The 26,501-nt window shown below is 55.4% G+C and overlaps 1 protein-coding gene and 1 long non-coding RNA gene across 6 annotated transcripts in view; both read right to left on the minus strand.

The window, feature by feature from the left end:
- Positions 1–5,025, minus strand: part of DAGLA (diacylglycerol lipase alpha) — a 56,697-nt gene extending 51,672 nt beyond the window's left edge. For 2 of the 5 annotated variants that reach the window (XR_011679346.1, XM_071428191.1), the window contains exons 1-2: positions 4,867–5,025; positions 2,388–2,477 (exon numbers count right to left, since the gene is read on the minus strand). The gene's annotated coding sequence lies outside the window, so the exon portion shown is untranslated. Of the gene's footprint in view, positions 1–2,387; positions 2,478–4,341; positions 4,424–4,581; positions 4,779–4,866 lie in introns of those variants that run through there. The other 3 variants (XM_071428194.1, XM_071428193.1, XM_071428195.1) reach the window with 3 other exon arrangements.
- An 867-nt stretch (positions 5,026–5,892) lies between these two features.
- LOC139590718 (uncharacterized) lies at positions 5,893–12,314 on the minus strand. The gene is made up of 4 exons (XR_011679414.1): positions 10,893–12,314; positions 10,232–10,419; positions 7,451–7,710; positions 5,893–6,623 (listed from the first exon to the last, which is right to left on the minus strand). It is a non-coding gene; the product is annotated as an uncharacterized lncRNA (long non-coding RNA).
- Positions 12,315–26,501: the final 14,187 nt, after the last annotated feature.

Genomic DNA, 26,501 nt, shown 5'->3' on the forward strand with positions numbered 1-26,501 from the left:
CTTTCCAGTTTTGGAACATGGATGTCTCTTTTTCCACTAGAAAATATGGGAGAACTGACAAAGGTAGAGGGAAGAGCAATCCCACAGAGCACAAAATCTCTCCACGAAATTTTCCCTTATTCCCTACTCTATCCAGGGAAGAAAATGAGCAGCACAAATCACAAATTCCTGCTTTTATGGGAAGTTTTTCTCCTTCCTCTGACAGGGCATATGTTTTCCCCTCTCCAAGGAAAAATCCAGTTCATCCCTGAATGCTCTCATTTAGGGAAATGCTGGTTGTCATTAGCGGATGCTCTGGTGCCATGGAGATGGTGACAAACAACTGAATCAGCCGGAAAAAACCCGGAGTCACAAAAAGGGGAATGTGCTTCCAAAGGTTAAACGTGGCCCAGATGTACGTGAAGAACATTTATAGGATCTGGATATCACCAGGAAAGAGGGTGCCCAGGGAAGTTGTGGATCCATGGAAGTGTCCAAGGCCAGGTTGGATGGCGCTTGGAGTTACCTGGGATAGTGGGTGAGTTTTAAGGCCCCTTCCAACCCAAATCATTCCAGCATTCTAATCATGGCATCCAAGCAGAGCAGGATAAAGTTTTTCAGGACAATCCCCGGCTGGCTGAGATGCTGGAAGCTCCTAAGCAGCACCTGCCTTGTTCTGATTTTCTGGGAGGTGAAACAGTTCATTTCCCACGGGAGAAAACAGCACCAATTTGCAGGATCATTTATCAGACCCAATGGGAAAAGCCAAGCCTCCAGAGGCTCCCAGTTTGGAGCTGAAATCCATATTCCAAAAATACATCCAGGCTGTGTCAACACCATGGATCTGGGCTGCAAAGACAAGCCATGACAAAATAATAAATTTCATCCCAAAGGATGCAAAGCTGTGGAAATTCCAACTTCCAGCAGACATGGAGCAGCAGGACACATCCAAATGGGAACCTTCCAGGGAAGAAAAGCACCTTTCAGGGAAGAAAGGGCCGAATTCCATCCCAACCTCCCCATTTTCTATTTGCTGCACTGAACTATAATAGGAATGTCCTGAATTTTCCTGTTTCTTCTCATTATCCAGTTCAAATGTTTTAAGGTGGCCTGAGGGATTCAGCATTTTATTCCAAAAGAACAAGGATAAGGATTCTGTCCTGCAGCCTGCCTGGATGTAAAATCAGGATCACTCAGATCTGTGGGGATAATAAAACCTTCAGGCCAAGAAATCCCAAGGAAACAGGTTCCAGAGGAAAAAAGTAGTGGAAAATGCTCATTTAAGGTGGCCTTCCCATATTTACTAATGGCTATGAGCGAGCTGTACTGGGATATTTGCCACTGACTTCTGATGAAATGGCAAATGAAAAACAACAGGAAAACTTGAAGGCTCTAAATTACATCTTGTATCCTGTTTTCAGGGAAAAATTCCTATTGAGCTCAAAGCCAGCCCTGAAGAACCCACTTGTTTTAATTCTACACCAAGGGAACACGTAGGAACCAAAATCTCAGCTGGAAGGGAACAAAAAGCCAGGAATTTTCAGGCAATTCCACAGATCTTCAAAGAGGAGCTCAGAAGGCTCCTCAAAGAGAGGGATAAATGCCAATGGATGGGGCAGGATGAGGATTTTCAGGGATCTGCTGGAGCACAAGGGCAGTGAAGCAAGGATTTGAGCTGAAGAAGAAACGCCTGGATTAAGAGCCCAGGACAGAATTCCTGACAGTCTCTGCCTGCCATGCAGATTTCCAGCTCCTGCTGCAAGGAAGAGGAAAATAATCAAAAGCTTTTTTTTATTTCATCTTTCCAAAGAGATCCAGAGGTAAGGAATCCGTGTGCCTTCCACTGGAAAGACGGGAGAACGGAAAGAAAAGGAGGAAGAAGGAATGCCTGAAGGTACAGGGCTCATTTTTCCTGAAACTCTGTGGGAATTACTTCCTGTATCCAAAATCCCTGCTAGGGTCCAGCAGCATTTTTGTCCATATTTCAGGGCAAGATATTCCTCAGCAGGGCAAACCTTCCCATTTTTTACCAAAACCTGGAAGACCATTCTAATTTCTTCCATTTTCAAAGTTCCAAGCTGGGTGGGTGCTGCACCTGGCAAATTTTCCAAGGATTTTTTCTCTGATTTCTCCCTAAAAATCCACACAATAAGGTATAGAAACACACCTAAATTAACAATGTCATGTATGAAATAACAAAAGTATCAGCTCCAAACTGGCCTGGAATGAAGAGCCTGATTGACTCCCATCTATCCCAGCAGGAATAAACATCCCAGCACTCTCTGCAGATCCCGCAAAAGTCCATTTGTCACACTTCCCATGGCACAAAGGCCACTTTCATCTGCTCCCAATGCCCAAAAAACTCCAGCCCTGCAGCTCCAGGAGCAGATTAAAATGGTTTCACTCACCCCATCTCAACTGCTGCGTCTTTAACTGGAAATTCCTCAAACTCCAGGGCTCAATCCAGCTCGGGATGTTCTTATTCATCAGCTGGATCACTGTTGGGAGCAGAGGTGGAACCAAGGGTCATTTATTTGGGAAAGATGGAATGAGAGGGGAGGAAAAGCAGGGTGTAGGGTCCCTAGAATAAAGCTGTGTGGTCTAGGGGAGGTATAAAGGCTTAATTCCCCCCCAAAAAAGTCTTCAGACAGGACAAGGATGTTTGGGACAGAAGAGAATTCCTGCTGCCTTAGGTCAAGGAAGTTTCATAAATGACAGCCAGGCCTGGGAATGACTGGAAGCTTCTCCAAACTCTTCTCCATCCAAAGCTGAGCAGCTTCCCAAGCTTTACACCCTCCAATTCGAACACTTCTCCTCCCTACATCCTTCCAGCTGCCTGGAAAAGACCCCCAAAAACCAGGATTATGCCACTTTAAGGAAAAATTTCTAAGGCACACAAGCCGTAAATCCTGATTTTGCAAATCCATACAATGATAGGGCAGCTCTGAAATCCAAGTGACCTCGTTTGGAGCAGCCAGCTCTCAATTAATTAACTTCCAAGGGGAGGGAGAGCAGAAGGAGCAGGACTGAGATTCCCACACAAAGTCCAAAAAAAACCCCTCAAGCAGAAGGGTTTTTTTCGGTTGCTCTAATTGTTTGTCCAGAGAATTTTAACAAAGTTTCCAAAACGTAGGAATTTTTTTTACTCCTCACATTTTTGGTCATTGGGAGGAGCATTTCCACCCTTCTCACTTTCCCTCCTGGCACAGCACTTCCCCTAAATCCCATCATTGCACAACTGCCCCTCCCCAGCCCTCCGAAAAGGGAACGGGTGGACACAGCCCAGAGAAGCTTCCCTTTCTCAGCACCCTTTTCCCAGCAACCACAGAGGGATTTACAGCATTCCCTCTCCCCAGGATTCAGATCTGGCTGTGCAGGTAGCAGGCAAAAAGTGCCCAGTGTCTTAATTTAAATGGGAATTCGGGTCAAATCAGGATTTTTTTAGGTCAGCACTGTCAAAGTCAGTACCTGCAGTACATAGTTCATATCCTTAAATCCCCGGTTTTGACCCTCCTGAGTAAAATTTTGGACAGCAGAGCTGCCAACTCCCAAATTTCCAATTTAAATTCCTACTCAAAGGGGGAATTTTATCCTGCTCCTTGCTGAAGGGTTTTGGCTGCAGAAATTCCAGGTTATTTGTATCATCTACCATGTAACAGATGCTTTTCCACATCTCTTGTCCCTGTTGGGCATTCCCGACCCCCTCAGCCATTCCCAGTCCAAGCTGGCACTGCTGGAATTTCCCCAGCAGCTTTAAGACCCCCGTGCAACTTTTATGACCCTGAAAACCAACACCTGGTACAACAAACACCTTCCCCCAGCTCAGGTTTCCAACTTGGAAAGCTTCTTCCAGCAGTGTCCACAGGATACACATTTCAGCCAAGCCAATGCCAGAATCACGGAGAGTCCGAAGCTTTCCAAGAGCCACTTCCCACAATTTCATTATCTCCCATTTAAGAATACTCAGCCTGACCACAAAAACTCGGATGCTTCTCCCTGTCCAGCCAGGAGGATGCAGCAACTCGTCCCCACTAAGTTTCATCCAGGGGGGAGATGAATATTCCCACCTTGGAATAGTCCTTTCCTTTAAAACCATTCCCCAGAGTTTTGCTGCTTTCATTTCCCAGGGTTCTATATCCCACCTTGGTGAATTATTCCGTGATTTCCCACCTGGAGCAGGCTCTAAGGACCATGGCATGCACCAGGCTCGGCAATCCCCATTCCCATATTCCCAGTGCCAACTGAAGCCTGTCCCAAATGCACCAGCAGGTACTAATTCCCAGAATTGGGCACAGCGGGAATTCTGGCCGAGCAGCCTGGCAGCATCCCAGCTCCGAGATCTCGGAGCGACATTTCCCTTACTTTCATAAGGACATCTCACTTCTGCAGCTGCCTGCGATCCTAAATTTGGGAATTTTACGGCCACGGCTCAGCATCCGCCCGCGTTGCTCAAGTCAGGTACCGTTCCCTGCGGGAAGTAATAAAAGCTGGGAGCAAGAATCCCTGTGTCACACCCACACCGCAGCTTCTCCTCCCTGGACATCTCGCAGCACCGCTCCCGCCTCCCACCGCAGCATCCCGACTCCCGAACGGCGGCATCACCTTCACGCCTCGCACCTGCCCGGGCCAGGATGGCGGCTTTCCAGAGGCGCAGGTGGAATCCCACCGCTCCCCACGGGGCGCAGGCCACACGGAGCGGGGCCCTCCCGCCGCGAATGCCGCCCTTCCTGCGGGATCCAGACCCCTCGGGCAGCACGGGCCTGCAGCCCAGCGGGGCGGGGGGCGGCGGCGGGCGCTCCCCCGGCCCTGCCAGCGCCCTCCCGGCTCCCCCGCACCTGCCGCAGGGCCGGCCCCCGCTGCCGCGCCATTCCCAACGCCGTCCCTCACCTCGCTCCCGCTGCCGCCGCCTCGGAAGCGCCGCGGCCGCCGCCGCCTCCTCCATGCCGGGGGCCCTGCGGCCCCCGATTCTCCAACGCCGCCTCCGCCCTGCCGGGGCCGCCCCCGCCTCGCCGGGGCCGCCCACTGCGCCAACTGCGTAAGGGCCGCTACGCAACCTGCGGTCGCCACGGCAACCAGGGGTGCGGGGCGCGGCGGCGCCGCCTGGTGGCGCCCGGCGGTAGCGCCACGGGGCGGGGCAGTGCCGGGCCGGCCGCGATTCCAGCGGGGAATTCTCGGGGCGATCCAGGGAACCCCGCCTGCTGCGGGCAGAGGCCGCTCCTGGGCCGATCCTCACCTGCCCTACCCGTATTAACACGGAAAGATACCACTGGAATCACGGAAGGATCCCACAGGAACCAATTCCCTTGGAAAAGACCTCCAGGACCACTGAGTCCAACCTGCGACAATCCCTGCCTTGTCACCCAGCCCGGAGCGCTGAGTGCCACATCCAGTCATTCGTTAAACACCTCCGGGGATGGAGACTCCACTACTTCCCTGGGCAGCCCCTTCTAGTGTATCATCACCCTTTCCATGAAGAAATTCCTTCTGGTGTCCGATCTGAACTTCCCGTGGCACAAGTTCGAGCCATTTCCTCTTGTCCTCTGCCTTGTTCCCTGGGAGCACAGCCCGGTTCCAACCTTCCTCCCCCTCAATCAGGGAATTCAGGGAGCAATAAAAAACTCCCCTCAGCCACACCTGGGGCTCTCCCAACATCCCTTCCCTCTGGAAAACTACCCAGCACAGCACTGTGGTCTCCCTCATGGAGAACACTCTGCTTTCCATGCCCAGCATGGAAAAGCAGGGCTTTCCTATCAGGAAAATATGTTCCTAATAAAGATGGAGAGAGCCTATTCACAAGGGTATAGAGTGACAGGAAAAGAAAGAATGGCTTCCCACTGACAGAGAGCAGGGTTAGATGGGATATTGGGAAGAAATTGTTAGACCCTGGAATGGATTTCACCAGGAAGCTGTGGCTGCCCCATCCCTGGAAGAGTCCCAGACCAGGCTGGACCAGCCTCGGAGTAACCTGGGACAGTGGAAGGTGTCCCTACCTGTGGCAGGGGGGCTGGAACTGGGTGAGCTGTAAGGTCCCTTCCAACCAACCCCCTCTTCCCAAAAAACCCTGGTGAGGATGGACACACCACAACAACCATCCCCTTTGGGAGGAAGGACAGCGATTCCCTTTGAACACGGCAGCTGCCATCATCCAAGGACACAACGTAGATGCTCCTATTGCAAAAAAAGGCATTGAAAAATAGCAAAAAAAAAAAAAAAAAAAATTTGAAAAAAAAAATCTCCGTCCCAGAAAAGCTGATCCAGCAGGGAATAGCAGCACATCCTCGCCTGCCCATTCCTCCTTAAAGCAAGTGGAGCAGCCTTCAAATGGTCTGCTGGGTGATATCACCATACCTGGGAAATAAAACAGCCTGACAGGGGCGGAAAAACATTCAGGAAAGGCTTTGAAGCTCTGGAATTCATTTGTGCCGAGGCCTTTGTATCCCGTTCAGGCAGAAAAATCCCCCTCACGCTCATTCCCAGTCCCTTTATCTTCCCAGACAGGTGCAAAGTGGCTCCGCTTTGGATGAAAAGCTGCTGCCAAATTTAGCATTCCAACAAATCGTTTCATCCAGCCTGTGGCACTTCCAAGGTCTCCCTTCGGCAAGATCCGCTCCCGGCTGGGCAGGCACCCCTGGAAGCCCCAAAACCTGGAGCAGACAGAGGGAAGAAGCTCAGGAAGACTGGAAATTATGATTTTATTCAGGGAAATAGAACCAGAACCAGAAGCCATCCAAGGCTTTCCAAGGGGTGGGATAGAGCACATCCCAGCCCAGATCCTGCCAATTAAGGGACACAAGGCAATTAATCCGATACAGCTCAGGATTTCTGCCTTCCAGCAGCTCCAGCTGCCCGTTTCCAGCCTGGCTCCACTGAACTGCAAGGGCCAGACCACATTTATAGCCCAGCTCCAGGGTCAGGATTCATCCCAGTGACCCCCAGGGCTCCGTTCCCTGACTCCTGTATGGCAGTGGCACCATTTACAGGCAATTTCTGAATGTTTTGGATAAACTGGATGCCTTTTAAAGCATTAAGGGAAGGATTAATGCCCTCAGAAATCCCATTTTTTCCCCCGCTGTCATGACACGGAGGGCGGGTGGCGAAGCATTTAAGGGAATTAAGGAATTAATTTGAGCCTGTCACAAAAGACATGATTTTCCCTGATTCTCACATGGATCTGTCCCCACCTCCAGCCTCTGGAGCAAATCCATTCATTTCAGAGCTTCCCAACCTGTGGGAAATGGTTGAGTCTGGGTTTAAATGCCTGGGGCAATGGTGTGGTGATGTACACACATTCCTGGGAATCCTACACCTTCAGAGGGATGTAAGGGAGAGTTAGAGCATCCCAGACATCCATCAGCTGGGTTATCCCTCTGGATAACCCAGGTGCAGTGTCTCCATCAGGGCATCACCAGCCATTTCACATGGAAACCTCCAAAGGCCCCACTGGCTTAAGGAATTCCTAGTCCTTACTCACCTCTGGATGGATCTGTATTCTTTGTGCTGGAACGACCAGGGAATATGAGGGAGAGGGAATTCTGTGGTGTTCTTCCAGCTGGAGCATCATTCCTCCACACATGGACATGGCTCGGGGCTGTTCCACACCACAGCCTTGGAATTCTCCATATCAGCTCCCAGGAAAAGGCTGGACCACTGCAGGCAGCCTTGGAGCTCTGGAGATCCCCGGAATGTGCCAGGAAGGATTCAATCAACAAAGAGCCCATCCAGCTGGGTGTCCTGAAAAAAAAGCCAACAGATTCCAGGGTTAAGGATTCTCCTAAACCTAAAAGCAAACCAACCCCTCCCCCAGGGAATTTGGACAAGGAACAAGGCTCCAGGAATAGCTGGGAACATGGGAAGCTTTATATTATTATTCAGTTTGTTGTCATTGCCACCGCCCCCAGGCGCAGCACATCCAATCCCGCTGCTGCTCCGGAATCCTGCTCCTGTTGGGCTCCCAGTCGGAGTCAGACGCTCCGTTACTCCCAGGGTAACGAGCCCCTCTCCTCCTCCATCCCAACCCTGCCAATTTCCCTCAGCTGCTCCATTAGGATTACAATAAATCACAGGGAATTAGCCTGAACAGGGCTGGGAGTGCAACAGTCTGCCTGGAGCAGGGATTCCAGCATCCAGGTTATCCAAACCCCTTCCTCGCTCCTCAACCCCTGCAAACACCAGCCTGGGCTCCATCACCGGCACAGGCTGTTCCAGATGGCTGAATTCCAGGGAGTGACAGCAGCAAGTGTCATGGGAAGGTGCTTTTGTCCTTCTCAAAGGGGACAGGCCACCAGGGAAAGGTGGACAACAGCGTTATCCTGACATTTCCTCCAGAGGAAGAAATTCCAGCACCTCACTCACTGTCTCTCTAGGGAATATCAGTTACTGAAGAATTGAGGTTGGAAAAACCCTCCAAGATCACTCAGTCCAACTGTTCCAAGGCCACCACTAACCCATGTCCCCAAGTGCCACATCCACACAGGTTTTAAATCCCTCCTGGGATGGGGACTCCACCCCTGGAGCCTGTTCCAATGCCTGACAACCCTTTCCATGAAGGAGTTTTCCTCCATACCCAATCTAAACCTCCCCTGGCACAAGCCAAGGCTGCTCCCTCTGTGCAGCCGACCGTAATTCCACACCAAATTCCCACCAAACCACACAGTTGCCCGCCAAGATTTGGGAAGAGCTTTAAAAAACCACACCAGCAGGCATCCCTGTCCCCCATTCCCATGTCACCAAGCAGGAAGTGCCTGTGTTTGCTTCCATCCCCATGGTGGCTGTGCCTTCCCAGCCCTCCCTCCCTCCCTTCCCAGCGTGATTCCCGCCCGCGACTCTCTGGAGGCATCAGCCTCCATCACCTCCTACCAAAGCGCTGCTAATCCAGTGCCTCCAGACTGTTCCTGCTCCTCAAATCCTTCATTATCCCAGCAGATCTCCCCAGAAACCTGCTCTTCCCCGATGCCCCCCAAGCCAGCACCTCCTGGCTCGACCCTCCATGCAATTCCCAGCCCCTGGGAAGCTCCCAAAGCAGGGATGAGCAGCTGGCAGTGTTCCCCCAGCAGGAGCAGCTGCTGCAGCTCTGCAGAGAAACAGCATCACTCAAACCTTCACTGAAAATCATTCCCTAATGGAGAGGCTTCTCCTGCACTCTGGATGTTTGGAAAAATCTCCCCCTCCAGCTGCCTCAGCTTTCCATGGCTCCTCCAGCACTGGGAAGCGATCTGGGGGCCCCAGGCTGCTGTGCCACCCCTGAGCCTGAATCCCTAAAAGCACTTAATTCAGAGGGGAGACATCCCAGTCAGAGCCAAACCTAGGGAGAGCTGGTCCAGGGATAAACTGGAAGCCCAAATTCAGGCTCAGGCTGGCACACTGGAGGCTGTAATACCAGCCAAAGATAGGGCACAAATTGGGAAACCTCTGTCAGACACCTGAAGGGATCAGACATGGAATTCTGGAATGGTTTGGGTTGAAAAGGGCCCTAAAGATTATCCCATTCCACCCCCTGCTGTGGGCAGGGACACTTCCCACTATCCCAGGTTGCTCCAAGGCTCCTCCAGCCTAGTAATGAACACTTCCAGGGATGGGGCAGCCATAGCTTGTCTGGGAAACCCATTCAGGTGACTCACCACCAGAATGAGTTCTGGTGGAATCCACGGATTTCCCCTCCTCAGGGAAAAATTTCTTCCACAAATTCCTGAGGTGTGGGCAGCACCAGGTCCCACTGCCGGGTAAAAGGGCAGAGCAAGGCTGGCACATTCCCAGCTCCTTCCCTTGGGCACAGCTCTTCCCATTCCCACCTGCACAGGCTGGTGACCTGTCCCCTCCTTAGGAACCCCCTTTCCAGCCTCAAAGGCGCTTTCCTAGCGGGATCCCTCCCTTTTCCCAGAGGTTCCCATGCCGTGGGCTCACTCTTGGCACGTAGTAAACACACCCGTGCACACACGGCTGGGTTTGGCTCCACAGAAAAAGCCTGGAAAGGATTTCTCCCACAGGTTGCATCCTGGAATTCGGCACAGCCCTCGCTGCTCACGATTCTAAGCACAAACTCCTCTTTCCAGCTGCTTTGCTAAATTGGTGCCAGAGCTAACTCTGGAAGCCAAGCCTCGGAGACTTGCTATCAATCCCGCCAGCACTTCCCCCTCCCAAGGACATTATCCAGCATTATCCAAGCTGTGACTCCTCAGCCCAGAAATTTCTCCCTGGGAAGGAGCCATTGCCATGGAAAAGAACCATTAAATAACAGTTCACTGGGGTTTCTCACCACTGCTCAGCAAAGCTCAGGGCATCTTCCTGCCTGGCAGCTCCAGGTGGCTTTTCCTTTGGGAAAAATGAGAGGATAAAGCAGTGCTCCAGGCTGTCGGGATATTTGCCAGCATCCTCCATGCTCCCCCTTGGACAAACCCATCTTTCCAAAGCTTTTTCGCCTCAGGTTGTGAAAGCCTCGTTGTTCTGCAGGGAATTAAAAACAAAAAGAATTGTGGAAATGAACCCTAAAGGCTTTGAGGGGAGGAAAATGCAATCCCCCAAGCTCCCCTGAGTCACAGGGATGTGCTTGCAGCCCTGGCAGCCGCTGGAATTCCCGGCTCCATCCCGGCCCTGGCTAATCCAGGTGCAATAACAACGTGTCATTTCCCTCATCTGCTTCACCCCCGCCAAAATTCCTTCATGTTATTCCTCCTCCCCGCCCACCTTTCAAATGCCCTTGGCTCCATCCTCCTTCGGGAGGAGAGCTCCAGCCCAGGAATGAATCAGGATTTTAGCAGGAGCTTTAGGGATGTGGGATGCCTTCACCCCCACAAGCAGGAGCGCTGGCCTTTTCCCAGGGCTCTGTGGCATGAACACAACTTCCCTGGCTGAGACTCCAAAGCCCAGGAATTTACCCCGAGGATGAGCTGCTTCCCGATTTCCAGGAGCCCGCTCACCTCCTGGGATGGGAACGGCTGCGGCAGGACAGGGAAATGTAGGGATCAGCTGTGTTGTTCCTGTCAGTGCTCCAGGGAAGCAGCGTCGGCGAGCTCTCCCTCACCAGGCAGCACCTGCAGCCTCCCAGGCTCTCTGGAAGCCTGGAATGCTGCTATCAGATGTGGGCACAGCACGGAGGACGCGGACGCTCCGTGGAGGATTCGATCCCTCCCCGCAGGCCACGTCTCTGGACATCAGTGGGATGCGACTGGAGAGCAGCAGCTGGAGCCAAGGCACTTGGATAATTTCATTAGGTCAAACCCCTCCCTCCTCTGCTTCCTCAGGATCCTGCTCTTGCTTCTGGAGGCAGGTGGACTGAACCAAGAGGTTTCCCATTAAGGATTCTTTCCTGGCTCTGCTGCTGGCTCCTTTCCCGCTCCTCACACCAGGCTGCAGAGCCATTCCCCACTTCTCCCGGACCTCAAAGCCTTGTCTAACCTACTTGGCTTCATCCCAGCTCCCAACTGCCGGAGGGGGAAGCTCAGCTCTCACCGGGAGACACGGCTGCCCGTGGAGATCCCAAATCCTCAATTGCAGCACAGCTCTTCCACAAAGGCCTGGCAGAGACCTTGGAATCACAGCCCAGCAGGCAGACGGGAGAGGGACCTCAGAGCAAAGCAGAGGCTGGAGACCAATAACTGGGAATAATTATCCTAAGGAGAAGTTCCCAGCTCCCTTCTGTACAAGTCCATGAAATACAGCAGGGAATTGTATCTTAATCCAGAGAGGAGGAGGCTCAGGGGGGACCTTCTCCCTCTCCATGATTCCCTGATGGGGGTCAGGCTCTGCTCCCAAGGAGCAAGGACAAGACTCAAGTTGCCTCAGGGGAATTTCTCTTTGGATTTTAGGGAAAATTCCTTCATGGAAGGGTTGAATCAGGCTGTCCAGGGCAGTGGTGGAGTCCCCATTCCTGGTGGGATTTAAAAGCTGAGTGGATGGGGCATTTGGGGACATGGATTAATGGTGGCCATGGCAGAGCTGGGTGGCTGAACTCATTCTTGGAGGTCTTTTCCAGCCTGAACAACTCCTAAAGGAGAGGAACTGGAAAAGATCAGTCTGGGAAAAAAAAAAAAAAAAAAAGTGCAGCAGGCAGGAATGTGAGCAAACATCCCCTGTCCAAGCTTTGTCCAAGAATCCCTGGGAGAGGAGCATGCTCTCGTGTCAGGACTCTGTGCCACAGTGACAGGAGATGGGCACGATCCAGAGAGGCAAAAAGGGAAGCGGGAGAGGGTGTGCCAGGCAGGATCCGCCTCAGACACTTAATGAAGGAGAAAAGGACGGATGGTTGCTAAGGGAAATGGGACAGATGGCTGGCACCGGGAACTTGCTGACTCTCGGAGACTCCAAACTCTCTTTTTGGGAAATGGCAGGGCCGAGCAGGCAAGCACACAGCGGCCAAGCCCCGATGACCACTTCCCCTTCCCCCCACCCCGAGTGTCAGGACGGATCACGCCGGAGCGGAAAAGGTCACGGAGGCAGCGGGAGCCAAGGCTCATTTGTGCTTCTGCTCATCACCAGCGCTCCCCCCGCCTGCCCTCCATCCCTCCCCTTCTCCAGGGGTCACCAGCACCATCCCACAGGCAAATCCCAGCAGGCTCCGGGACAGTGACCGGGCTCCCAGAGAGGGAAAACCGCAGGATGCTGGCTCTGGAGCTGCTGTCTGTGAAATCTCATGGCTCCTGGACATGCTGTCTCCCAGATCCGTTTACACCTCTCCCTGACATTTAAAACCATCTGAGCCTTTTGGCTTCTGCTGCTGTCATCTCTGTGCCAGGGCCTTTCTGGCTCTAAAAAAAGGCTGGGAGTTGATTTCCCGGCAAACGCAGCCCTCCCAACAGGTCTCCAGGCACGGTGGCAGGGCAAGGGGAAAGGGGGAGAGGGCGGGAATCGCTGCTGCCACGGGGGCGGGAGACGTGCCAGGAGTCTGTCAGGTCCTGACGGCCACAAACAAGGCTCTGAAAGCAGGAGCTGGAAGAAAAGGGGGGAAAGAATCCCTTGGCAGCAAAGGTGGTGGAGCTCCAAAGCTGAGGCACACAGCACTGTGCGGCTCCAGGCTGGGATTTCAGGAATCCAACGGGAAGATCAGGGGGGTTTGGGGAACTTCTGCCCACCTCGGGCTGTTCCCAGGCACTGGGCATAAAACAGAGGGACATGGGGAGGAAGCACCTGAAAGGTCTCCCAGAGAGCTGGAGAGGAACTCTGGACAAACTGGAGTGACAGGACAACGGGAATGGCTCCCCGCTGCCAGAGGGCCAGGTTAGATGGGATATTGGGAAAAACTTCCCTGTAAGGGGAGTGAGGCCCTGGAAGGGATTTACCCAAGGGGCTGTGGCTGCCCCATTCCTGGAAGTGTCCAAGGCCAGGCTGGCTGGGGTTTGGAGCAGCCTGGGATAGTGGAAAATGTCCCTGCCCTTCCAACCCAAACTATTATGGGACTCTCTGAAGGGAAAGCTCTGGAAGCAACAATTATGTCTCCCCCACCCCACCTGTTCACAGGCATCTCTTGGAATGAAATCACCCCAAAAAAGTCCACTGCAGTCCAAAAAGGACCCCAAAAAGTCCACTGCAGATCCCAAAATTCAGTGACCAAGAGCCCATAGTGAACCTTCACTGGGCACTCATTCCCAGCAATCCCACATCCTACACAACCTGGGGGAAGTCCTGAGCAGCAAGGACAGGATCATCCACTCCCCAGGACTGCTCTGCTCCTGCTGCCAAGAGGAGGAGGAGGGATTTGCTCCAGCCACCTCAGCACTGCACAGCTCCAGCCACACAGCACCTCCACAGCCCTGCCAGGAGCAGCCAGTGCCATGGAAAACATGGAAATCCCTGGATGCTACAGAATCCAAGGATCACAAAAGAGTTAGTATTGGAAGGGGCCTTAAAGATGACTGAATTCCAGCTCCCTGCCATGGGCAGGGACACCTTCCACTATCCCAGTTTGCTCCAAGCCCTCTTCGACCTGGCCTAGAGCACTTCCAGGGATGGAGCACCCACAGCTTCTCTGGGAAAAAATACAATCTCTGGGCAGCTGATGCTCCACAGAAGGATGGAAGGACACTGGACATGCCCCCATCACCCTCTGGACTTCCTTCGGGCCACCAGAGATTCCCAGGACGGGAAGAAGATGAGGAGAAGTGCCAGTGCCAGCTGGGAGTTGCTCTTCCAGCCCATTCCTCTGGCTGTGTGGGCAGCTCCATCTTGGAGCCACATTCCAAGGAGCTGCTCGGAGCAGCAGCTCCTGGATTCCGTGCCAAGCTGCCACTGGCTGCTGTTGAGATAAACCCACACAAACAAACAGATGCCTGGAGGAGCCAGGAAGATTTGGAATACAGCAGCATGGATGGGCTGTCCCAAGGCTGGCCGCTCTCCAGCTTGTCCCTCCCGGTGATCCTGGTATTCAGAGCTGTCACCAAGCACAGATTGGCCCAGTCCCTCAGAGCACCAGGGAGTTTTCCAGGGGGTCACACCCCCTCCTCTTTGCCAGCAGCTCCAGTTCAATTCCCACACAGTGGGAATGCCCAGGGATTGGGTGGTAGGGGTTGTAGGGAGCATCCATCTCTGGGTAAGGAGGATTCTGGCTCTCCTGGAGCCAAGGGAACAAACCCCATGGACACATCCTTGTCCCATCCCCATTCCTGACTGGTGGAATCTGTGGGAGCAAGGTCAGATGGATTTGTGTCACCCACGCCACTTCCAAGGAGGGCACAAAGCTGAAGTCCCTCATCCCAAGACACTGACACTGAACATCTCCCAGGAACAAAACTGCCTTAAAATTCAAGGGAAGTATTCCAGGAGAGCCTGGTCCCGCACACATGGCCAACACTAAACACAGACCCTAAAAAACCCAAAGATGCTCTCCCAAACTTGGCTTTCCTCTGCATCCACAAGGAATTCCATGCCCTCCGTCCCTCCTGCCAGGTGCTAATGAGGGTTTCCCTTCCCCTCAGGCAGCAAATCCCTGTTTCTGGGGGCAGAGGGCCAAGGATGTGCGCCGTGGCCACCCCTGGCAGGCACGGAGCCAGGGACACGCCGGCATTCCAGATGTCCGGCTGCCGGCACAGTGACTCCGGCTGCGCCAGGGCTGTCCTGCAAATGAGCCCGGCAAGACACAAAGAGCCTGATTTCCCAAATTAAGCTGCTGGAATTACTCATCCCAAAATCAGCAGCATCAGCTGCTCGCCGTGACACCAATTACGCGCAGCCACTGCCCGGTGCTGCTTCCCACTCATCCCAGCGCATCCCTACTACAGGCATTCCCAAGGCATGCAGCAGTGGAAAGTCAAGCAGGAATTATTTTAAACCAAAAAAAGGTGGATTTAGAGGGGATATTGAGGAGAAATCCATCCTTGTGAGGGTGGGGAGGCTCTGGCACAGGGTGTCCAGAGAGGTTGTGGCTGTTCCTGGATCCCTGGAAATGTCCAAGGCCAGCTTGGATGGGGCTTGGAGCAGCCTGGGATAGTGGAAGGAGATGATCTTTAAAGGCCCTTCCCACCCAAACCATTCCAGAATTCTTCCAGCAGAAGTGCCACCAGCCTGGGACGTGGAATAGGCACGAGGTGACAGGAGAAGCTGGGAGAGCTCCAGCTCTCTCCACTGCTGGACACGGTGAGGACACAGCTGGGAGCCCCCTGGAGCAGCCATGGATCAGGGGGAGGCTGGGCTGGAGCAGCAGCTCCAGGGAATCGCGTCAGCAACGCAGAGCGGAGCTTTACAGGAGCCTCTCCTTGAAATGTTTTTTGCTGGATCACCAGCCCGGCTTTCAGGGACACTGACTCATCCTCAGGAGTGCTCTTGCTGCTGGTTGCGCTCCGGATCAGGCAGCAATTCCTGACACACCTCCCAGCTATGGGGGGAGCATCCCTGAATCTGCCAGCTGGATTCTTCTCCGTGACAGGGGCCAGCTGGGATACCCAGAGTCAGGGAGCCATGGAGTGGTTTGGGTTGGAAGGGACCTTAAGGCTCATCCAGTGCCACCCTCTGCCACGGGCAGGGACACTTTCCACTATCCCAGGTTGCTCCAAGTCTTGTCCAGCCTGGCCTTGGACACTTCCAGGGATCCAGGGGCAGCCAGAGCTTCTCTGGGAAATCCATTCCAGGGTCTCACCGCCCCCACAGAGAAAAATTCCTTCCCAATCTCCAATCTATACAGGTGCTCAGGCTGTGGAACACATTCGCCCTTGTCCTGTCACTCCAAAGTCCCTCCCCAGCTCTTGGACACACTTTAGGCACTGGAGGGGGTTCTATGGCCTCCCTTGTGCCTTCCCTTCTCCAGGCTGGACACCCCCAGCTCTCCCAGCCTGTGTCCATCCCTCTGGCATCTCCATGGCCTCCTCTGTCCTCTCTCCAGCAGCTCCACATCCTCCTTATAGTGAAGGCACCCAGAGCTGGACACAGCATTCCAGGTGGGATCTCACCAGAGCAGGAGAGAGGGGGAAAATCCCCTCCCTGAACCTGCTGGCCATGCCAGGGAAAAATTTATGTGGGAAGAAAATGGAGGAAAAATCCTGGTCCATCGCCCAAGGCCCCCCCGTGCTGCAGACACAATCTGGGAAATAACTCACCTTCTCCCAAAGCACTTCCAGCAGCTCCAGAGCCCCAGCCTGCATCCATCCCAGCAGCACAGCAAGGAGCTCACCGGGACTTCCAAAGGGCTGGCAGCCTCCCTTAATTCCCCTTTTATCCCACCTCTGCTCCAGCTGTGAGGCTGATGGGCAGCACCTGGGATGAGCAGGGAGGGAAAACAGGAAAAGCTTTTACCAAGGGCAGAACCCCAGCATCTCAGGAATTAAAAGTGTTTTGGGAGCCTCCCACTGTTTCTGGCCTGTCCATCCAAACCTGACAATGCCATGCTTTCCACCTCCTCAGTTTCCTGGCGATAATGGGCCCATCCATCCTCCCCTCCCACTCAGGGGTGTCCAAATCCCCTTCCCGATCTCCAGGCCCCAGCCCCGCGTGGGTGCAGCTCCAGAGGCTCTAATGAGGGAGCTCATTTACTGTGACCTAAATATTCCCTGTGCTCTGCCTGCCTGCCTCGGCACCTCCCTCACCCATGGAACAGGAGTGGGACTTCTGCAGGGGAAGAGGGTCAGCATCTCCCCATCCCAGGGTTTTTCCAGCCATCCCTCTCTCTGCTCCCTGCACGAGCTCCCTGTTTGGGGCAGCCCCAGATTCTCCTCCTTTCCACACCCCTTTTTCCCTCTGGGGAGCAATCCCAAGGGAAGGAAGGGCTGGCACTGCTGGCAGCCACCCCATCCCATGCCCAGCAGTGCTCCAGGAATGGGACAATCCCATCAGGGAGCTTCCTCCCTGTAGAAACCACGGCCAGCAAGGAACAATGGATGGGGTGACTGCGGTAGAATATTCCAGCACAACCAAGCTCTCTTCCTGCTTTTCCAAGGCTGTTTCCCTTGGGAATTCACAGCTAATTTAGCCAGAGGTCGGGCTCCCTGGGCCTGGGCTGAGGGAGGATGCAAATGGGACAGGTTGCTATAAAAAGCCACCAGCAGCTGCTTTTTTTGGAAGTCAGGTATTGATTTTTCCTTGTGGAGCTCTGACTGGAGGGCACAGCATGGAATGGGGGTGGGACCCTTTCCCAAATAACAGAGCTGGGAGTGATCCCAATGGTGGCACATCCCACTTGGATCAGGTGCCAGAGGTGATGAGCAAAGCACAACCCCACCACTGGTTACCAAAACCGACCCCAATCCCGCACCTGCTCCCTCCTTTCCAGACATCCCTGTGATACTGCCAGGCCCAAAAGGGATTCCTGGATGTTCCCACCACTTTAGGGACATCTCCCATGGAGGAGCAGCAAGCTGCTGGGCTGGGGACACGGTGCCATCCATGGAAAGCTGTCTGGAAGCGCAGCTGCAGCTGCCCTGAGGGTCCTGGATGTTCCCATTCCTCCTCTCTCCCTCTCATTTTCAATACCTTTGCCAGCAAAAGGAAAAATAAAGGAATTGCTGCTCGCAGCAGAAGTGATTTTCCACTCCCGCCTCTCTCCCACACTCGGATCAGCCAGGACCGTGGCCTGAAATCACATTCCATGCATTAACATCAATCCTTCCCAGAACCCCCCCATGCCGGCGGCGCTCCGGGATTTTCCGGGATGTTTGGTGGCTCTGTGCGGACAGCGGGCCCCGCTGGCGGTGTTCCCATGCCAGGGGGGCCGGGATTGCGGCCCCGTCCCATCCCGGGTGGTTGCGGGAACGGGGAGATCCGTTCCACCCCGGAATTCCCGTCGCCCCGTGTTTCCCGGGATGCTGGGACGCTCCGTGCCCGGGCCGTGCCCCGGGGCTCTCCCGCGCATCCCGGGCCTCTCCCGGTAGTTCTCCCCGGGAGCCACGAGGAGGAGCTTTCAGACCGCACCGCCGCATCCCGGGGCTCCCGGCGCATCCCGCTGCATCCCACTGCTCCCTCTTCCCAGACATCCCAGTACTCCTGGAGCACCCCTGGACCCCAAGGGATCCTGATGCTTCCAGACCTCCCGGTCATCCCATCTGTTCTCAGCGTTCCCAGTGCTCCTGGAGCATCCCTGTGCTCCAAAGAGACCCAGTTCCAATGCATCCCAATGCTTGCAGTGCATTCCAGTGTTCCCTCTGTTCCCAGAGCTCCCAGTGCTCTTGGAGCATCCTTCTCATGGATCCTCATGCTCCCAGTGCTCCCAGTAAACCCCTCTGTTCCCAGGGTTCTCCGTGCTCCTGGTGCATCCCAATGTTCCTGGTGCGTTCCAGTGCTCCCACCATTCCCAGTGCTCCCAGTGCATCCTGGTGCTCTTCCCAGGGATCCTGATGTTTCCAGTGCATCCCAATAGTCCTGTCCCTCCCAGTGCACCCGGAGTTCCTCATGCTCCCATCCCAGCAGTCCCAGTGCTCCTGGTTCCACTGGTTCCCCTTGGCCCTCCATGGCCATTCCCAGGGCTGCATTCCAGGGATTCCATTCCCCAGCTCCATTCTCCCACCTCGGGACCCACATCTCATCCCTGTGGAAAGGCACTCAGGAAGAGCTGGATTCAGAATGGGATTTTACCACAGTTCTCCAGAAGCTTTTCCAGCTCCTTCTGCCTCGTGCTGCTGCCCTGGGGTTTCCACATGGATATGTCCTGTGTGCTGGGATAGTGACCCATCCCGTTCTTTCCCACTCCTTCTCATCCCATCTTATTCTTTCCCATCCTTCCCCTTCCCATCCCACCCCATATCCCATCTCATCCCTGGTGAGGGTGTTGGCATGAGGGAAGTGATGGGAACATCTCCAAGATGGGGGCCAGCATTCCCGCTCCTGTCCAGCTCCAACCATCCCATCTCTCCCTGGGATTTGCACTTCCAGCTCCTCCAGGATGGATGCCCATCCCATTCCTGCTGGCAGCCGGGCTGTGGGATCCTCCCTGGCAGCGCCGGTGGAGCCGTTCTAAATCCGGCACCTGGGATTGGGGTGGGAGGATTTGCGTCAGCCGGTGACACTCGGCTGAGGAGGGGGATCCCGGCGGGATGAGTCACACAGGGAGGAGTTCCCCGGAGCAGGATGGGGCCCACAAGGGGTGAGACACTCAGGATGAGCTTGGAAGGAAGGGGAAGAGGAGCCTTTCCTGTTCCTGGAGGAAAGTCAGGCTGGGATTGTGGGATATGGCATCTTCCTGCCTCCTTCCCGCAGCCCCCTGGGATGGGGAGACTCCCTGGAGCCCAGCAGGGCTGAGCCAGCATCAGTGCTTCCCTCTGCACTTCCCAATTGGAATAACCTGCCCTGGGTGTGTTCCTGCTGGACATGAGGGAGTGGGAGCTCATCCACACTTGGAACCCCAAAACACCAGCAGTGGATGGGAGACCCTCAGTGTTTGGGGCTCCTCAGATGGGCACAGCCATCATATCCCATCCCATCCCATCCCATTCTTTTCTCATCCTATTCCATCCCATTCTTTCCCATTACTTCTCATCTGTTCCTGTTCTTTCACATGCCATTCCTTTCAATTGCATTCCTTCCCATTCATTCCCATTCCTCCCCATTCCATCTCCTACACTCCCATCCGTCCCCATCCCATGTCATCCATTTCCATCTGTTCCTAACCTATCCCACCCTATTCCTGCCCCTTATCCCATCCCATCCCATCCCATCCCATCCCATCCCATCCCATCCCATCCCATCCCATCCCATCCCATCCCATCCTATCCCATCCCTCTCCCCCTCCCCTGGGAAGGATTCCCTCCAAGTGTGGGCAGAGGCCACAAATGAGGGCAAGACCCAGCAGACCCCAATTAAGTGCTGGCACTGTCCCAACTCCTCCCATCTGAGCCTGGAGTGCCTCCATGCCCAGAGAATTCCCCGCAGGAAAGCAGGAGGAGCAAATTCTCCCACTGGTCTAATCCCTCCCAATGTCCTCCTCCAGCTCTCGTCTCCACTTCCCAATAAAGCCCCTGTTGAACATCACAGACACATCCCAGACACAGGGATGTGGAGCCTCTGGAACACCAAGACCTCCCTCTCCTTCCTTGGAGAGGAATCAGGAAGAGCGACAGGCGCTGCCGGAGCGCTGCAAATGCTCACCCAGGCAATGAAATGGCCCGTTCCCAAAATACCCACCAGGATCACACATCCAGGGAAGGCAGCAGGTGCTCGACAGCACTAGCAGGATCCTGCTGCCTTCCAAATCCTTTTTGGGAATTCAGACAGCCTGCTGTGCCATGGAATGTCTCCATATCCATGTGGGAATAGCGGGTAGGGGCAGGAGAGCGGGTTCATCGTCCCGGTGCTCCCTGCCGCGGCAGGAATTGCTTTCCCGCACTGCGCTGGAGCATCGGGAAGCCCATCTGGCGCTGCCCGTGCCAGGAGCTGGGAATTTGTGGAGCGTGCCGGAGGTGGCTGGTGCCGGACATCTGCTCCCGGCCTCAGGGAGCGCGGGAGCGGGAGGGGAGCGGCAGCGGTGCGTGACTCCGGAGCCGCGGGCTGCTGGAAGCGTGCAGGGAGCTGACAGTCCCAACATCTGCCAGCAGCTGGCACGGAGCCGCAGCTCTCCCCATCCAACACAGCATTCCTGGGATGGCTGCTGTGCTTAGATCAGGGCTGAGCACTGGCGACTCAGGATGGAGCAGGTCCTTTTCCGAGGAGCCTTTTCCAGTGTGCCCTTTCCCACTGCAGGACACAAATCCTCCCATCCCACTAAATCGGGTGCCAGAGGCTCTGGTGATGGTGTTGAGGAGGGATCAGATGGGATTGGGATTGCTGTGTAACATCTTTTTAGAGGAGAGGATGGGATGAAGTTTCTGTTGCCCTGTTAGGTTGTGGGAAGCCCTGGCACAGGCTGCCCAGAGAAGCTGTGGCAGCTCCGTGCCTGGAAGTGTTCCAGGACAGCTTGGATTTGGCTTGGAGCAAGTGGAAGGCATCCCTGCCTGTGGCAGGGGGCTGGAATGAGATGAGGTTTAAGACCCTCTCCACCCCAACCATTCCAGAATTCCATGATCTTCAGCTGTGCTGCTCACGCTGAGAAACTGGCCCCTTCCCAAGCAGCCAGAGATCCCGGAATCCCGGAATGGTTGGGGTTGGAAGCGACCTTAAGACTCATCTCTGTCCCTGATTACATGGGAGCTGTTAGAGGGCTTTGGCACAAGCTGTTCCCAACAATCCTCGGCCATTAAATCCCTTCTCCCAGCCATTAAGTGCCTCCACGAGCAGCTGTTTATCTCCAGGCCGGGATGTCAGGTGGGTTCCCACCTTGGCTCTTCCTGGAGCTGGCATGGGATCAGCCTCCCTCCTCCCTGCTTCTCCCACCCCCTGATCCTGCCTTTCTGCATCCATCAGAGGCAGGTGCTGGAGGCTTTTCCAGCTGGATTTGCTGCAGCACTCGTGGGGCTGGACTTTGCTCCGGCGCCTGCGGCAGGACGGAGATGTTTGGATAACAAGCGGATGTGGCAGTGCTGGCCATGGATCATCACCCCTGTGCCATCGCCTTCCTGCGCTCCTCCACCCCTGGCTTGCCATGAATTCCCAGCATTCCTGGTTTTCCCAGAGTCCTTGGTGCAGCCAGAGTTTTTTGGTTTATTCAAGCAGCGCTCACCCCGTTTCCCTGCCCAGACCAGGCTGATGGGGCTTAGTGGAATTTTCTCCCATGTGCCAGGTTTTGGTGCCCACTGGATGAGGATTGGGTATGGCTGTATCTTGGCATCACCCTGGGACCGTGGGATCCCGTTTCCAGATGGAATCTTTTCTGGAGCTTTTTTTCCTCCAGGCTATTTCTGCCCCCCCTGCTGCTGCCTTCAGAGGGAAAATCCAGGCTTCTCCCAAGGCTTTGGAAGGAGGGTTCACCCCAAAATATGTCTGGGGAGGCAACAAGTCTGAGGTGGCTGTACAAAGATTCCCAGGTGTGGGAGAAATCCATGGAGCTGCTGGTCAGGGCAATGGGTGCAACAGGAATGTCTCTCTCCAGCCCTTTCCTGTCTGATATTCAGGCAGATCCTTCATTTTCTATCTCTATCTGATTTTTCCCGATCCCACTGACCTCATCCCTGCCCTCACAGCCATAAGAATCAAAACTGCTCGTCATCCATCCATCCATCCATCCATCCATCCATCCATCCATCTGATGCAGGAATGATTTATCCCTAATTGTACAGTGACTCGACCTTTCCATCCTCCTAAAAAAACCCCGGAGAGGCACTTTGGGAGCTCCTGAGGAGCCGGAGAGCTCGGCTAATAGAGGTCACCACTCATTACGGAGCCGTGCTCCACAAATTATCCAACATCAGGATGCGGAGAGCGGTGGTTTCGGATGCGCTGAGAGCTCCTGGCTCCATGTTGGCAGCACCAGAGCACTTTGGAATGGGCAGGGAAAGGGCAGAGCCTGCGCTGTTCCTCCCCTGGCCAGAGTGTCCAAGGGCAGCTTCTTCCAGCTCTGCCTTTCCCAGGCATCGACCGCCGGCGCTCATGAAAAAAAGATGATCCAAGGCTGGCACTGAAGGGCTGGGAAAGCAGCGGGTGGGAGGATGGGGTTCAACAGGATTTCAAAGGGGGGAAGAACCACTCCCGGGCTGTGTCCCAGCATGGCTCTTCCCCTGGCAGCACCTGGAATGCAGAGCGGGATCATCCAGACATCCTATGTCACCATTCCCAGCTTCCCCTGGGACAGCATTCCGTGTGCTGGGAGCACCAATCACTCCCAAACCCCTTCCCGGCTGGTTCCAGCCTTCCCAGTCAGGATCCAAAGGCACAGCGGGGACTCTGGGAGTCGGGCCCTGCTGAGTCAGGGCAGCGGGGCTGGAGCGACTCCATCGATCGAAACCTGATCCCAAATTGGCTGCGCAGAAGGACCCCGGCACGACCTGGCTGTGAGCTGCAGGAAGGACAAACCCTCCCGTCTCCGCAGGATTTTGGGAGGCAGGATCCACGCATCCCTAGCCCAAGCTCTCTGCAGAGTCTCCTGGTTCCGCACGGGGTTCTCCTGCACCCCGTGGCTGCCGCGGGCTCGGAGCCAGCAGGAAGGATCCTGTGGCGCAGCCTCGGATCCCGTCTCACCTGCCGAGCAGCTGCTCCCAGGGGCAAAGTCCACAGCGCGACCTTCAGCCTCCACCTGCCGCCTTTCCCGCCTTTCCCGCCTTTCCTCGGGGCTTTCTGGGCACCCTGGTGATGCCAGAGGGCCCAGAGCTTCCCTCCCTGTTCCAGCAGCCAGGTCATCCCCGTGGAGCCGGGGGTGCCGAACACTGGGAAGGCAGTGGCCTCCAGGATGGCAGAGAGCTCAGCCAGAAGTGTTTATAGCCAAAATTATCCCAAAAAGACAAAGAACATTGGGAAGCTGAGGTTTATATACACCTCAAACCAGACCATGTGACAACATGGATGAGGTGGCAGGAGGACAGGGAATACGTGACATCTCCCATGGTCATCCACCCTGGCTTGTATCTCTCCATCCCCAGCATTCCATGTGAATTATAATCCATGTTCCTGGTTCCAATTCTTTTGTTCTTTTAATACTTTTCTGCCTGGGTAGAAGAGCAGGAATAAATTCATTGGATGGAGAGTGCAGCTCCAGGGCTGGATGGGTGATCTCCCAGCTCTGTGCTGGAGCATCCCAAGATCTCCACCCAGATTCCTGGTGGCTTCAGGCTCAAACTGGAAGACCCTAAAATTCCCAGCGTGCCTTTTTTGGGAGCCACCACACCTTGGCCCCGCCCAGGGACACGCTGGCGTGCCACGGGCATGGAAAACTCCAGCAGCTCCAAAGGGCTGGAGGCACGCAGAGCAAACAGGGAGGATGTGCCGAGGGCAAACAGCGCCGGGAGTGTCCCTTGGAGCCGCTGGCAAATGTGGCGCCGACCGGCTCTGCCACACGACGGATGCTCCCTCCGTAATTAAAATATCCAGAGGACACTCAGTCGTCACCGGGATAATTATTCCCATTCAGCGAGGGAGGCCTGGCTGGGGTTCTGCTGCATTCCCCGCTCCCCACTGCCCCCACGGGTGGGCTTCCAGCCTTGCCCGCGGATCCACAGCCCGCGGAGCCGCTGCGCTGCTCATCCACGGGCCAGCGAGCTTGTCCATCATTCATCCACTTACTCATGGAATAACGCACGGGAGGATGAGCATCCCCCCGGAGCCAATCCCCGCCGCTCGCCTTCCCGTGCCCCCCGGGGGCCTCTCCCGGGATGCGCGCCGGGAGGCGCCCGGGGCAGCTCGGCGGGTCCCGCCGGGCCGCCGGACCGGTTCTGCCCCGCGCTGTGTTTGCACAGAGAAGGCAAACACGGCCCTGCTTCCGCAGCGCCGGGAGCGGCGGAGCGGGAATACGGAGCGATGGGAACAATGGGAGCAGCAGCCGGGTGCCGCTGCCGGCTCATTAACATCTTTATTAGCTGTGACAAGCGCCGGGTCACCGCCCGCTCATGTCCGACTTGAGGGACAGTTCGCTTCCTAACCCCCTGTAATTGCTCCTGTTAGGCTCCGAAAATTTCCTCGTTTTCCATGGAATTACCCCGGGCTTGGCCCCGACCCGGAGATTAATTTGGATAAACAGCTCCAGCGAGGGGTAATAAATACAAAGGGAAAGGTTCTCTCTGTTGGGTGGGGAGGGAGAAGAGGAAACATCCATTCTCTCCCCCCAAAAAGAGGGGAAATGAGGAGAAAGGAGCGGGATGACTCCTTCTGGAGCACCCAAGCAGCAGAATGTGCCTTTTCCAGGGAGTCCTGGGCGGGCACTTGGGAGACATCCTGGAGACACACCGAAGTATCTTCCTGCCCAGCAGGGCCATGATGGTTTGGGATTTGGTGTGCCCAGGGATTTGGAAAGGCAGGGGCTTCAGGCATCCAGGGCTTTAGGATGGTAGGGACTCAGATATCCAAGGATCTGGGAATGCAAGTGTCTCTAGGGGCACCTAGAGTTGGGAATGGCAGCAGTTTGGGCACCCAGGGGATTGGGGCACCCAGGAATCCGGAATGGCAGCGACTCAGGTTACCCAAGGGTTTGGGGCACCGGGGACTCACAGGGCCCCATTTTGGGCCAACTTCCTCCTTCCACGCTGGCCTGGAAGGAAGGAGAAGCCTCCGGGGCGGGAGCCGGGGCGCGGCGGGCGTCGGAGGCTCACGCGTGGCCCTGGGCGAGCGCCGGGCCCGTGACTCAGCAGCGCTCCCCGCCCACCGGCCCCGCTGGAAGTGACGGCGGGAGCGGCTGAGTGGGAGCGGGAGGTTACGGAGCTGCCGGGCTGTCTGTGCCTGCGGGGATGGGGATTTCAGAGCTCGCCGGAGTGTGTGGGAAGCGAGCGGAGAGGAGCGGAGTGAAAGCCAGGGCCGCTGCCAAGGGCTCCATGAGAAGATTCCCACGACAGGGGCAGAAATCGTTGCGAAATCAAAACAAAGCTCCGTAGCCGCGGGAAGATGCTCTGCTAGCCCTGGAGCACGGAGGGGCAGAGAGGCGCCCTTTTCCCAGCCCATGGGGAGTGCCAGGAAGGCTGGCAGCAGGCTGGCACCACTCCCCCTCACTGGAAGAGCTCTGCCAGCGTGCACGTGCCGGGGTTTGCCTGGCACGCGGCTCCCAGCCGGCTTTCCAAAGTGGGATGCGGCTGGCCCAGCGCTGAGGTGATGGGAGAGGCCCCCACCCCCCGGGCAGGGCCGCCGGGATGGAGCCCCTGGTGTGAGTCAGGAGCACAAGACCAGATCCCTCGTCCCTCACCCCTTGTTCCCCTGCCAGGGAATTCCGTGGCACTGGAGAGTCACCACTGCCTCCAGTTCAGCCCCATCCCTCAATCCAGTGCCTGAAAGTTCGGGGTTTTTATAAGGAGATATTTCCTGCTTCATTCCCCGCTCCAAACCCAGCCTAGGAGCAAGGAAAGTCCCGTTTTAGTCTCCCAAAGAGCTTCCAAACCATGGCTGCGGTGGTTTCCTGCTTTTTCCTGGTCCAGTACGACTCCAGAAAGATTCCAGCTGATTCCCAGCAGTTTGGGTTGGAAGGGACCTTTAAAGGTCATCTGGTCCAAGTTCCATTCCACAAGGACAGGTTGGGCTCTGCCTCTGGAGGCTCCCACTAGTCCTGGACCAGCCAGGAGTGTCCCAGCCGCATTGCCCTATCCTGGGATGAGTCCCTGACCCCATCACCC

Source organism: Agelaius tricolor, unplaced genomic scaffold (assembly GCF_023055355.1).
Source record: "Agelaius tricolor isolate 1412-34295 unplaced genomic scaffold, bAgeTri1.0.p SCAF_5, whole genome shotgun sequence".
Taxonomy (NCBI): domain Eukaryota; kingdom Metazoa; phylum Chordata; class Aves; order Passeriformes; family Icteridae; genus Agelaius; species Agelaius tricolor.